We start from the raw sequence: 14,211 nt of genomic DNA, 5'->3' as shown, positions 1-14,211 counted from the left end.
GTACTGTCTCAGAGCAGTAACTGATTTGCCCAATTCTTACACCTAGTGAGAGGGGGAGCCAGGATTTGAATCCAGTTCGTGTGTTTTCTGACTCCTGGCTCTTTGTCACCATTGCTTTCCCAGAAAGTGTGGTAAATGGTGTCCCAACCAACACAGGCAAAGGAAGACCCCGGTGGACACAGGGGCAAAATATGCTTACAGGAACTTGAGGGAGGACTGTGTGCCAACTCTCCCTGCATGGCTCCTAGACGCCTCATGGAGAGGACGGAATACACTTGTGTCCTGGGGTCTCCACGGCCTCCACACGGCTAGAGCTCTGATTTCAAGACGCCCACTCACTGTTTCTGTGTTCTCACTCATATTTTCCCAAGCATATGCTCTCCCCAAGCACCTTAAACCCCTTCCATCTGAAATGTCTTGCATTTTCCAAAAGTCTTAGCAGAATCTCTTGTATGTAGAAGACATTCACTAAAGGAACAGTTATTTTTATTGATGTATTTTACACATTGTTATTGAAGGATGGCCCTCATACAAAAAAAGGCACAGATCATAAGCATACAGCTCAATACATTTTTGTAAGGAGAACACACCCATTTAGCCAGTACTCAAGAAACCTCCCCTGTGATTGGTGTCTCCCAAAAATCACCACCTCAAACATAATCACAATTCTGACTTTTATCACAGATTTGTTTTGCCTTTTTTTTTTGAACTTTATACAATTAGAATAATAAAATATGTGCTTTCTGTGTGTGGTTTCTTTTATGTAACTTTGTGTGTGTGTGTGTGTGTGTGTGTGTGTGTGTGTGTGTGTGCGTGTGTGTGTGATGTTCATCCAGGTGGAATGGGGGGTTTATTTGCATAGTTGTGTAATAGTCTATTGTATCAATGCACTACCATTTATTTATCTATTCTACGGTTGATAGACAGGCTGTTTCCAGTTTTCTGCTATTACAAGTGATGCTTTTAGGAGCTTTTGTATGCAAGGTGTTTGGGGGGTATGGTGGGGAAGGATTCACATGTGTGCATTTTTCTTGCGTCTATATTTAGGAGTAGAATTGCTGATTCACTGAGTATGAATATATTCAGCTTCATTAGATACTACTAAGCAGTATACAAAGTACTTGTACAGAGTTAGAGTCCTACCCACAACAGTATATGAAAATTCCTGCTGCTTCGTATAAATGTCAACTTTTTGCGTGCTCATTTCTATCCATTTCAGCAATTCTGATGGATGTGTAGCAGTAATTCATTGTGATTTGAATTTGCATTCCACAGTTGATTTGTGTAGAGTGACCTGGTATCCAGTAAACTTACTAATAAATTCACTTATTCATTACTGTTCTTTATCTGCAGATTCTTTTTGCTCCCTACATAAATAATCATATCATCTGAAATAATGATAGTTTTGCTTCTTCCTTTGACTATCATGTGCCTTTTATTTCTTTTTCTTGAACCACCAGTATGATGTTGAATGGAAGTGGTGAGAGCTGATGTCCCCGTCTTGTTCCCAATTGCGGGAGGAAAAGCCTTCAATATTTCACCATTAAATATCATGTGCTCTGTGGGCCTTTTTGTAGACATTTTTGTTGAGTTTAGGAAGTTTCATTTTATTCCTACTTTCCAATTATTTGTTTTAAATCATGAAAAAGTGTTACATTTTTTTCAAACGTGCTTTTTTACATCTATGAGATGATCGTATGACTCCCCCGCCCCTCTTCCCCTTTCCGTTAATGTGGGAATCATATTGTGTGATTTTTGAATATTACCTCCCTTACACTTCTGGATAAAACTCATTTAGGTATGATGTGTTACCATTTTTATGCATGGCTGGATCTGCTATTTATTTTGCCTTTTTGCATTTACGGTCACAGGAAAAATTGATCAGAATTTTCCTTTCCTATAATAATCTTATCAGGTTTGGTATCAACTTTATGCTCTGTTTTCACTTTCTTCTTGTTTCCTCTTTATTAACTTTTTGGTTATATATTATTTTACTGTTATTTAGTGGTTACCCTAGAGATTATAAAATCTATCCTTGATTTATTATCATTTTGCCCTTTCCCAAATAATGTCAGAAACTTCTAATACTTTAACTTCATTTTCTTCCCTCTTTTGAATTATAATTGTTATACAATATGGCAAGAGTTATGTTATATATAAGTGTTATGTATGTATTATAACAATATATGCAGTATTAGGCACATGTTATATAACATATACATTATATACATATATACACATCATATAATATTATACATAATACATATTATATGCGAGAGGCATATCATACCTAATTTATATGTATAGGAATATAGTATTTATAAGTAATATAAATACAATATTTATATTTTATAAAAAATACATATTGTATATATTTTAACTCTACAAAGCATTATTAGTGTTGATTTTACTGTCAGTATTCATTGTTATTTCCTAAATTTTCACTTTTCCTGATGCTCTTTATTCTAGTACTATGCCCTTGTTTCTTTCCAGGATCATTTTTCCTTCTGCCTGAAGCATTCCCTTTTTTGTCTTTAATGCAGGTCTACTGGCAATTAATACTCTTAGTTTCTGTTTGTCTGAAATATCACTCATTTCATCTTCATTTTGAAGGATGCTTTCACTGTGTACGGTCGTCTAGATTGGCAGTTATTTTTGTTAGTGCTGGCGAGGCAGTATTCCATCATTCTGTGGCTTCCATACTTTTCTACTAAAAACTCAACTGGAAGCCTTATTGTTCCTCCTTTGAAGGTAACATGTCTTTTTTTTCCTCTGGCTCCTTTCCACATTTTTCCCTTTGCCTTTGTTTTATGTCGGGTTTGTTCTGATATGCCTAGTTGCGATGTTCTTATATCGATCTTGGTTGGTGAACTGTTGGCTATGTTTCAGAAGTTCTGGAGCATTCTCAGCTATTGTCTATTCACATATATTTTCTGTCCCACTCAATCACTCCCTTCTGGGACTCAATTACAAATGTGTCAGAACTTGTCTAAGCTCGGCATATTTTGCTAATGGTCTTTTCTGTATTTTCCATGTGTTTTGCTCTCTAGGATTCAGCCTGGATATTTCTTACCGTCTTTCAGCTCCTCAGTTCTCCCTTTTGTTGTGTTCAGTCTGGTATGAAACCTAACTAGTGAGTTCTCAGTTTCAATTATTGTGGTATTGAGTTCCAGAATTTCTATTTGATACTTTTCAAAGAATATATTGCAGGTCCTTGGTGCAATTTTCATACTGTCCTATATTTTATAAAACATATTAATCATGGTCCTTTTAATTTTTTTTTTTTAACGTTTATTTATTTTTGAGACAGAGGCAGAGCATGAACAGGGGAAGGGCAGAGAGAGAGGGAGACACAGAATCTGAAACAGGCTCCAGGCTCTGAGCCGTCAGCACAGAGCCCAATGCGGGGCTCAAACTCACGGACCGTGAGATCATGACCTGAGCCGAAGTCGGACGCTTAACCGACCGAGCCACCCAGGCGCCCCAATCATGGTCCTTCTAAAATCTGTGTCTTAATAGCTCCAATAACTGGGCTATTACTTGTGTGGATTTTTTTCCATTGTCTGTCTGTTTTTATTCTCTTGTTTCTATGTTTTGGTATGCCTTGTGTGTGTGTGTGTGTGTTTAATGTTTATTTATTTATTTTTGGGAGAGAAAGAGAGAGCAGGGGAGGGGCAGAGAGAGAGAATCCCAAGCAAGCTCTGTGCTGTGTGTGGAGGCCCAGTGCAGGGCCCAACTCGGGGACTGATCCCATGACCACAAGATCATGACCTGGGCTGAAATCGAGAGTCAGATGCTTAACCAACTGAGCCACGCAGGTTGCTCATTTGATTAACTAATCAGCCACCCATTTGATTGAATGCCAGACACTGTACATGAAAGATGTAGGGAACTCAGGGTAATGTTAATTCCTAGAGAGGGTTCGTCATCCCCTTTGGTAGGTAGCTTGAATTGGGGGAAGATTTTTAGTCTAATTGATAGGGAAAAATCTGTTATAAGACGGCCTACAGGACTGATAGGGAAATTCCAGTCCCTGCCTGAAGACTCCCCTTCTGGGTTTTTCTTCCCACCCTGCTTGTTGCATGCCAAATTACTACTAATGCAGAATGCAGAAGTAACAGACTATAAATTGTCTCTCTGCTTATGCTCGCTTGGGGCTCAGACCTCTGGAGAGTGATCTCCTCTGAGCCCACAGGTGTAAAGTAAACCTCCTGTCTTCCAACATCTCTGAGCGCCGCTTGGTTCTTCCCGCTGGGTGATCCAGACCAGGTTCCGTAACATAATCACACACAGTGCTGACCCAAGCCTGGATTTTGGGTTTGGTAAGGCTCCATCTCCCTCCTTCTTCATCCTTGCTCCTAGGGATGAAAGCCCAGGATGTTTACTGCTGCCTCCTTTCTTGGGGGTTGCTCCTTAACTAATCAGCATATCAGACTCGAAAACTCTGTGATGTTTTCCGCAGCTCTCTGCTGAACTTTTCAGGCTTTTGCTCTGAGCAGCTTGAGAATTTGTCCCTGTGTTTCCTTGCCTCCAAATTCTCCATCTCTCCAGTACCAGCTACCAGGCAGCTCCAAACCCCAGCTTTTTCTCCCTGTCCCTGTAAGCTTTCCAAAGGTTCTAGTGGCTTCCTTATCTGTTAGCCACAGCTCTCTGCCCGGTTTCTCACATTCTAACTTCTCCTAAAGACAAGACCCAGCAAATGTCCTGAGGGGAAATGCAGCACACAGAAGGTCAGTTCAGCTCCCCACATATCCCTTCTCTCCAGGCTCTTGTGTTCTCAAGTTCTGGTTACCTTAGCAGCTCTCCAATACTTTCAAGTAAATGTTGGAGTATTTTATCTAATTTCCTAGTTAGTTTTGGAGCTATTAGCAGATGCCTGTAGATTTATTTATTTATGTTTTTAAAGCCTGCAATCAGCACATGGATTCTATATTTTTTGTGGACATTAAAACATCTTTTGGTAACGAAAGATGTGAAGACAGTTGTAAAGACAGGTGGAAAAAGGGGGTTTTTGAAATTGATTTATGATGTGCACACTACATTTAATCCAAAGCCAATTAGAGGACACAGTGTTTGGGGTAGCCAAACAGCACTCCTGTTCTGTTCTTTAATCATGAAATATATAAATGGCTTTGGAATATATTTTGTGGAGTGAAATAAGTTGTGGCTGCAGCAAGGAGTAAATTAAGTATGTTTAGCATAAGTTCATACATTCCGTGATAGTCTCAGAGGGAGAGGAAGAGCAAAAATTCTTATCTAAGCCATTGACCTTGAAATATATTCAACAGTTATGAGTTGCCAAGAGTGATAATTTTTCTAATTTTGCGATGGGCATCTGCCCACACTCTCATGTGCTGCAAAATGTGTATTAAATGATATCTCTCCTTGGAGATAAGTTACTTTTGCAAAAGACATGGGTTAGGAAAGTTAGAATTTTTTCCTGGTTTTGAACCCAGGATGACCCAGTGCGAGAATTCACCCAGTTGTTATTTTGTTTCAGGAGACTACTTTCTGTGCTTTGTGTTGTGTAATGGAATGAGGAGTTAATCAGATGCATAACGTGGCTTCTCTTGGTAACATATTAAAAAGCACTCTGTCTTCTGTGGACCCAGAAATCACAATTCTGAAAGTGGAGAAGTGATCTTTCTTTGCAAGAAAACTTTGGAAAACCAGAGGCCGAATTCAGCAGGAGTCAACCCCTGCTTCAGAATCCAAGCTGTGGGACAAATCTCATCAGACTCCCTGTGCCTGGGGGTTATTTCTAGTGAAATTCGGCAGTGGGGGTTATGTCTGGGAAGGTGAGACTTCCAGCAATGGGGCCTCTGAGGAGTAGGGACATTCTTTTTGATGTCATTAGAGCTAAGGGTTTTGGAAGGGTTCATGTGTCCTTTGACTTATTTTTCAACTTTGGGTGGTAAGCAGTTAGAAAGTGTCCCCAGACATTTAGATAATAGAGGGCCCTAGAAGATGGAAAAAAATCCTTTTCCTGAAAGTCTTTTTAGAAAGGATAAGAGTCCTGGGATGCCTGGGTGGCTCAGTCGATTAAGCATCCAACTTCGGCTCTAGTCATGATCTCACAGTTCATGGGTTCCAGCCCTGCCTCAGACTCTGTTCTGACAGCTCAGAGCCTAGAGCCTGCTTCAGATTCTCTGTCTCCCTCTCTCTGCCCCTCCCCGGCTAGCGCTCTGTCTCTCTCTCTCTAAAAAATGAATGAACATTAAAAAAAAAAAAAAAAAAAGGATAGGAACCCCCTGGAGATCTTTGTTGTCATCCAGACATTGCTTATTCTGTATTTCTGCACTCTGCCCATGGTCACCTTTTACCTCTCATGCTCCTTGCTCAACTTCTCACTTCTTTGACTATTTGAATTGTCCAGCCTTCAAACCCAGTTCATACCCAGCCTTTTCCATGATGTCATCCCTGACCTGGAATTGATGCTGTGGAGGAGAAAGGGGTTGAGCATGTGCCTTTGGAATCTTCTCCATAGCATCCATGGATGGTGCAGGGGTGGGTGCGTTCCTCAAGGAACAGGGGAGAGAGGCTGGCATTTTGAGGGAAATTGAACAGTTAGAAGGCAGGAGCAGGATAAGAGAAGTCTGAGCAGTCGAGGAAAGTCTCCAAACCAAGGAGGAAATGAGAGTGGTGGGGGCAGCAGCAGCAAGTCCCGAGAGGTCCAGAGAGTCAAGGGAGTAGCCATTAGGTGTGGTCACTGTGGGGTCCCTCAAGGCTTTCAAGATATTTTTCTTGTGTATTTGTGGTGAAAGTGGGATACAAAGCAGTGCTTTGAAAACGAAAAGATTAAAAATTGCCCTGCTGTGTGCAGTTATAAAGTCATCATCATTATTATAGTTATATAGAATGTTCTACATCATTTCCTTCTACCCTCATAGACTCTTTGGTTCAGAGAGGATTTCAGTGCTTCCAAGAGGACTTTGGATAAACACTTCTTTGCTTTCTTCTCTCTCTTTCTTATTAGTTGCCTCCAAAAACATCACACATGGGAGACTGCATTCCTGAACTGTTTCCTTTTCCACCTAATTGCCATTTTCTCTCATATGGAAAACAAACTCAATCTTTGCTGCTTAAACAACATTGTATTTGGAGACTGTCAAGCTTAATTAAAGCTGAATATTTTTCCAGGTGGTGTATTAAGGGCCAAGGTGATAGACTGCGTTCCAGGACAGAGCTCAGCCTTTTAAGAGGTTCTCTGGGCAGAGAGGGAAAGTTCTATTTGTGGGTGATGTATCAGGATAAACCTTCTCCGATGGATTCAGAGAAAACAACTACGCTCTCCTGCCCCACGGGTCCATTAGGATCGAACATGCTTCCAGTTAGCTTTCTCGAGGAAGAGAAAGAAAAATAGATCAATAATATTTATGATTTCTTGAAAAGATGTTTCCTTGCTGCACCATTGCCCCATTAAGGCTCTTTGCTATTAATAGAGTTGTGTTGGTTGCACATTAGCCGGGGTTCATTATATCAAGAGGGCTGTAAAAATTGTCTTTGCTCTGTCCTGCTGAAAATGTTCATAAGCTTCCTATTAACTTTGATGCTGGCTTGACATGCTAAGAATTCCCTGACGATAAAATGATAATAATTAAAAAATAATAAGGCCAGTAATAATACATACCTTTTATTGACTGCTTTCCAAGTACTAGGACCCGTGCTAAGTGCTTTGCATATATAATACCATTTAATCTTCAAAGTAATATTGTGAAGGTGACAGTCTCAGGCCATTTTCAAATGAAGAATGTGAGGCATCGGCAGGTTTAAGTAACTTCCTCAAGGTCACGTGGAAGACTGAATTCTGAGCCCCGATCTTGCTAACTCTATAGCTCAATTTCTCTTAACCAGATTACTCTGCCTTTAATCTAGTCAGTGATTTATGAATCTGTAACATATAATATTAATTCTACAGCATAAATTTCCCATTTGGAATATGTAATCGTCTGCTTTTTGAAAAGTCACAAATATGATTCATTTAATATGCATGCTTAAGTATTCTATTAGGCAATTCTAACTCATATCTTTTCATGGTTTAATATGTCAGATAAAATTACTCAAAACATCTATTTTCCAGAAACTTTTCATGTTGATCTTTATAACCGCAACATTAAATCTACAAATTTACTCCACTGATAAATTAGGTTATTAATAATATTGCCTATAGCCTTTAATCTACTTTAGAACATCATAAAAATCAGTATGATACCATCAGTAATACATATTCATCCGTGCTGGGTAAACGGTTTGAAAAATGAGCTACAGATGGCTTCATGTTTATGGATGTCCACATGCATTTTGCAATAGTTAATGAGGATCCGTTTGGGGAGCTTGACTATGTCTGACAGGTAGATGAGATGCAGAACAGGTATGGAAAGCTATTCCTCAGTTCTCTTGTTCCCTTAGTCCTGTTCCATTAATGATCACTTAATAAATGGTATCTTTTAGTAACTCTGAGCTGAGCACTATGAGCTTTACTTGAAGATCAAGTGTATGCACTGCTCCTACCTTCAAGGGTTTTACAGTAGCATTGGAAAGGTAAGAATGAGTTGTGAAAGGAGTTCAGAACATGGGCTATATGGTAAAGCTGATCATTGTTGGAGGAATTTGAAGAGGTCACGTAGGGCTGGGGAAGTCAGGAAAGGTGTAATGGGCTCAGAGGGTGGGCAGGATTTGGAGATGGAGAAGGGAGATAGTATTCCAGCTGCTTACAAGAAAAGACGGAGGTGGGAATTAGAAGATGAGAGAGGTGGCTGTGGGAGAGAGGACAATGACGCTCTGTAGCAGGTGCCATTTAGGATGTGATGGGGTATAAACTTGTCCGGACAATGTAGGACCATGATGTGGAGCATATGTAACAGGTCTGCCCAATATAAAACAGGATGATTGGAATTAAAGAATGTTTTCCACCCTCAAGTTGATCTTGGGGGGAGCTGATATGAGAAGGATGGGGAAACATATCATAAAAGCAAACACATTGAAAGAAATGTCTTTAAAAAAAAAAGAAATGTCTTGTAGGGTTACAAGTGGGGAATTATGGTTAATGCACACTGGACTTCCTAATAAAGATTCCATAATATCTTTTATTGATATTATTTACATGTTTATTATTAAAAACAGTATAACCACATGAAAAGATTTTTTTAGTCCATATTTTCACCACTGTGTTGTAAGATAAGAAAACTAGTCTCTTTTTGTGTATTCTTTTCCAGTCTGGCTTCACATAATTGTACTAAGAAGGTAATAGAATTTTGTGTTCTGTTCTTTTCACGTAACACACAGTTTGCCGTGTTTCCATGTAGTGTTTATAATTATGAGTTTTAATGAGCATATAGTATTCCATTCAGTCAGTTAAACAGAGTTTGCTTTAGCATTAGAGTATTGTTGGACACTTTCATTGTTTTCTAATTTTTGTCATTATAGGTGACACTATGGAAGACGTTTAGGACAGTTTTTGGCTTCTACTGAATTACTTCCTAAACATGTATTTCTGGGAGGGTTTGTATGACTAGGAAAAACATTGTGATACTTTCTATATGATAGATATTATACCAGGCTGCATTTCAGAGGCTCATCCTGATGGAAGGTGCTACCAGCAATAAATTAGGGTGCCACTGTCACCCCAAATTTGGAGCAGGCATAAAAAGCACTTTTGTGGATGCTAAAATATCATTTCATTCATTGGAATTTCTGTGTAACTATGAATCTTTTTTTTTTTTTACAACATTTACTTTCTGCATACTAAGGGGAAAGGGGAGGCTGAAATGGGTCTGAAAGAGAAGCTGTTGATAGGTGATGGCAAGAAAAAGGAGAAAGAGAAGAGAAGGAGAGACAACAATGGACAAGTGTGATGGAAAGACCAGAAAAAAAAAAAAAAGGAGAAATATGGGCTAACTGCGCAATGGTCGTTCAGTAGTGAAGGTAGCTATTGAAATTCCTTGGTGCCTGGATGCTGTCAGCCTAACCTCTCCCAAGGCCTGAAAGGCCCTGGGAGGGGTCAGGTCTGAAAATTTCTGTGCCATCTTCTCAGCCCTGAGCATCATCTGGAGTTCTGTGTTTTTCTTCAACTCACGTTCTTCACAGCTTCTATCTGTCCGCACGTGGTGCTAATGGCCTTGCTCTTGAGCCGGCTGGGCATGGAGGTGGGAATTCTTAGGAGGGCTGGCTGCGTATCCAAGGCCTTCCTCCCTTCTCTCCTGCCCTTGCTTTTGGCCTCTCCTTGGGCAGGTGTTTGGGAGGAGCGTTGATTGTTGAGATTGGTCTCTGGGTTTGCCCTCCCATTATCATAGATCCCCATGGATCACAGCTGTGGAAAGAGTGCACAAATATGGTTTTGATCCCCTTTTTTTTCTTTGGAATGAAGTTTCAAACACATTTATCTGTGCAGGACTACAAGTAGGACCTTGTCTACACTGGCTGGGAAACATTTAGAGCAAGAATGTGCTGGAGTAGCAAGCCTTCCCCTGATACTTCACACATTTTCTAGCCTTACTGTATTTTTGTCAGTGTTTTATGAGCAAAAGTATAAACCTCAGGAAGTTTTCATACAATTTTAACCATCAAGGAATGTCTGAGGGGCAGAAGAAATATGGGCTCTAAGAAACAAATTTTTTTTTTCTTCCTGAGTGCTTCTGCAGGTCTTGGGCAATGGAGACATGTTCTCCTCCTGGAGTTCTCGGCCCCAGAGAGTCACATGACTTCCTTTAGGTCTTTGTTCAAATGGCACTTCCTCAGAGAAGCTTCTCCAACCACGCCGGCTACGAGTCTCCCTCCCTCACATTCCATCCCAGTATCTGCTTTATTTTCTTCAGAGTTGTTATCTGACACTATCGTTCTTCACTCACTGGCCAAAGCTAACCATTGTTTTCCCAACTCCTAGGAGAGGTTGCTCAAAAAATATTTGTGGAATGAATGAATAAATGAATGAGACATAGGTATTGGATCTTTTAACTTAATATAGAAAAAAAATTCTAAGAAGAGTCACACTGGAACAATACTCGGGTATGTAGAAGAAATGTCTAGGTTACAACGGAGATGGGGTATGGAATGAAGCTGGCTCAAAGGACCACAGCATCGTTGATACCAGAAATTTGCATGCTTACTCAGCTGACAGTCTCACTGTCTTGTCTTGAGTGGAGCCTCTTCTCCTCACGAGTCTGCTACGGGAGTCTGCATGTGGGAGCAATGGCCACATATGTGGAAGCTCTGGTTCCCAGGTGTGAATCATGCCGAGGGTGGTGGTGGTTCACTGCTCAGAATCTGCGAAGAGTCAGGACGCAACTATACCCTGACGGAGGGTTGATCCGGATGGGAGAGAGAACCAACAGGAAGTGGATCTCGCCTGTTCTCTCTCTTTTCCTTCTAACACAGTCATGCCACTCTTGATTCCCAGAAAGTATCTGAATGGGAAGGGGAAAGGAGTGTCGGGTAACAATCACCTACACTTCTTCCACAGGACCTCAGCCACCCATGGGGACCTAACAGTGGCCCAGGGCCCAGGTGAGGACATGGCAGAAAGGTAGCCGTCATTAGGAACGTGGGTAGTCGTCCATGGTTCTTTTTCCCCATCACTGCCAATGTGGTACCCTTTCTCCCACCCTGAAATACCGTGCAGCACAGGGTAACAGGTCTTAATTGTGGTTTGCCATTTTTTTTTTCTGAAAGTTGCTGGTATTTGCTTTAACCCTTAGCTATAAAAAGATGAGGATTCCCTGAAAGAAATGTCACTCATTCCTGTGACGGCATATGGAGTCAGGTCTCGGGAGAGAGAAGGTTTCGTCTGTACTTGAGGAATCCTGGATGCCTGGTGCAAAAATGAGCCCGCTTCTCTACCGCCTGGTGTCCCTGCCCTTCACAATGTGGCTGGTAGCCCTTCCCAGTAGCAGGGTGCTGTCCATTCTCCCGGAGGGCCACCAAAAGGGCTCAAGCTTAGGCCTCAGGAGGTTTTCAAGAGAAAGCAAACCTTCCTGGCCTTGTGGCCTGAGAGGGAGAGGAAGAGGGAATGTGCAAAGAGCTTCTATCCCTTACCTTATCCTTAAACTTGCTAGACCCAAAAGGTGGTGGCTGAGGAGAAATGTATTGATAATGGAAAAAAAAAAAAAACCCGTTTCTTTTCTTTACTATGGTTGGAAACATGGGTGTAGATCCCTGTGTTTCAATGGTGCACAACCAACGACCCCAAAACTTTCATTTGGAATCCTTCCACTGACATAGGCACAAGCTTAGGCTACTCACCTGTTTGAGTGACATGGGACACATGACTCAATCAACACTTGTCACTCCAGCTGTCAGACAGTCGATGGTGAGCCATCCTAGGCCAGGTGACTGGTTGCAGGCACAGCAGCAAGCCTGGCTAAAATGGGCAGAGTCTGGCCCAGATTCCCAGACCACGCAGCTAACCCGTGCATTTACGGTCAAAGACAAACGGTTGTTGTTTTAAGCCACTGAGCGTGGGGAATTTGTAACATTGCAATAGGTCACAGATATACCTAGACTCAAGGGAAGCAGAGGTGGGGAGGATGTTTAAGGTTTGGCTGATTTAGGGGGCCTTTTCCCACTTGGTCATCCAGAGGACAAATTGGCCGTGTGGGCATCTGTACTGTAATATTTATATAACCAAGAGCCGAAGCAGGTAACCTCCAGACTTCGATGGATTTCCTTACGTGGGAGTATGTCTAAGCTCAGGCCTCAGTCGTGAGGATAAAGCAACCAGCAGTGGCCCTTTGGCAGGCAATTTCCCATCTTGCATGAACTCCACCCACACCCTGCCAAGGATTGGCAAATCCAAATCCAGGCAGCCCGAGGTCATGAGGTAGGATGTCCATGTTATTAAGATGCAGGAGTGACAGATACAATGGGGGAAAGAATGAGCAGGATGATGTAAGCCCAGCATGTGGTGGTAATTGATGGTGAAGTCATAGGAGGAGAAATGGAATAAGGAGCTTCTAACCTGCAATCGCCAAACTCCATTTAGAGCCACCCTCTACCCTGCAGCCCCCAGCTCTGCTCTCCACACGAATCTCATGTCTGCTTACAATCTGTGTCAAGAATTTTGGGGCTTTGGGGCACCTGGGAGGCTCAGTCAGTTAAGCTTCGGACTTGGGCTCAGGTCATGATCTCATGTTTGTGAGTTTGAGCCTCGTGTCGGGCTCTGGGCTGACAGCTGGGAGCCTGGAACCTGCTTCGGATTCTGTGTCTCCCTCTCCCTCTGCCCCTCTGCTGCTCATACACCGTCTCTCTGTCTCTGTCTCTCTCTCTCTCAAAAATAAATAAACACCAACAACAAAAAAGAATTTGGGGGCTTTAGTTCAGTAGTAGAACTTCTTGTGGGTAAATGCTGGAATTAGGTCTTGAATTTTCTTCAGCGATAAAGGCTCAGGACTAAAACTGGCACACCCCCTGTGGCTAAGCGGCTTTCCAGTGCAATTCAAAAGAAGTTCCATAGTGGTCCGGGAGGGTCATTTCATGAAGTTGACATGCCCATCAAAGCCCCGTTTACATTCCATAGAATGCAATAACTGTAGTGACTGGCTGATTCCTGGAAAATGAAAAGGATCGTCCCAGGTTTCTGAAGATGGCTGTGTGAGCCCAGTGTGGCCACCTGAGGATGATTGTTTACAGCCTTGCGTGTTGGTTTTGGTCGTGAGGCCAAAGGCTCAGCGTGTGTTGCACAGAGCACTTTGTCCTGTGTGTATAGTGTTCTTAATCGACTCAAAAGAGGTGATGGCATCCAGTCTCAGCTGCACCCTTGCCTTATCCTTTCTCTTTCTGGAAGCTTCGGTCATATCTTATTTCCTCTGTGGTTTGAGTGTCAGATGAGTGTTTTTCGAAATATGGCATGGGAAAAGAATCAGTTTCTGACATTTAGCATTTAGCCTGTAGTTTCTTTTACACTATTAATGTTTTCTCAGTCAGGTTAAGTCACTGCAAACTTACCTCTATATATTGGCTCTGGTTCTTAGTCAGAAGTTTCAAACATGGGTTAGCAGGTTTTGCCTGACTCCAAATATCAAGGGGAGAAGGAAAAGTTAATCTAACAAGCACACCCTTCCCGGGTTAGGGTGCAAATGATTCCAACCCCCATTCTTCCCTGGATGCATTGCCTGAACAGCCACCCTAGAAGGAAGCAGAGACACTGATCCCCTTCAGGGTTCTGCTGCATGCTTGTCTGGCTGGGGATCTGTGCGCGTCTGCAGGGGAGAAGGCTGG

The 14,211-nt window shown here is 41.9% G+C and overlaps 1 pseudogene; it reads right to left on the bottom strand.

The window, feature by feature from the left end:
- Positions 1-10,300, bottom strand: part of LOC122232950 — a 132,072-nt pseudogene extending 121,772 nt beyond the window's left edge.
- Positions 10,301-14,211: the final 3,911 nt, after the last annotated feature.

Source organism: Panthera tigris, chromosome D4, assembly GCF_018350195.1.
Source record: "Panthera tigris isolate Pti1 chromosome D4, P.tigris_Pti1_mat1.1, whole genome shotgun sequence".
NCBI classification, from domain to species: domain Eukaryota; kingdom Metazoa; phylum Chordata; class Mammalia; order Carnivora; family Felidae; genus Panthera; species Panthera tigris.
This window is presented reverse-complemented; position numbering and strand designations above follow the sequence as displayed.